The sequence below is a fragment of the Bison bison genome, unplaced genomic scaffold (assembly GCF_000754665.1).
Source record: "Bison bison bison isolate TAMUID 2011002044 unplaced genomic scaffold, Bison_UMD1.0 scf7180017864280, whole genome shotgun sequence".
Lineage (NCBI taxonomy): Eukaryota > Metazoa > Chordata > Mammalia > Artiodactyla > Bovidae > Bison > Bison bison.
Window position 1 is genome coordinate 6,178,299 of NW_011494852.1, and position 635 is coordinate 6,178,933.

Sequence of the window (635 nt, forward strand, 5' to 3'; positions counted from 1 at the left end):
CAGTGGCAAGGACTCCAGCTTCCACTGCAGGGGGCTCAGGTTCAGTCACTGGTGGGGTAACTATGATCCCAGCAGCAAAATAAAATAAAAAGACAGTCTGAGTCCTTAACTAGTAGGCGTCAGAGTACCAGTGAAAACTGTTAACTTATTGAATATTTATTTGTGCCAGGTAGTCTTCACGTGTTATCTTATTGACTTCTCAAGACAACGCTATGATATGACTGCCTTTGTCTTTGTTCTGCAGAGGAGGGTTTTAAACCGCATTCAGATTAATTTCCCACACGGAGCCCTAATTTTTTTTTTCACTAGAATTGTGATATCAAAGTCTGATTGGGTAGAAGGATAAGTAGGCCAGAACGACCAATAGGAACTCCCTGAAGGCCTTCCTATCACAAACTTCGTCCGCAGCTCCCTCTGCAGTCCAGGGCCCGCGCCGAGTTCTCCCTCCCTCTGTCCCTTAAGCCTTAAACGCTAGTCGGGAAGCGCGTTGCCACGGAGACAGGCGTGCCTCGCGAAAAACAGAAGTCGGTTGTGGAAGTGTAGGCGGCCATTTTGAGACCGGGCAAGAGGGGCGGGACTGGAGCGGCAGAGTGACGGTTGACCGGTTTTAACTTAGTGACTGGTACCCCCGGGCA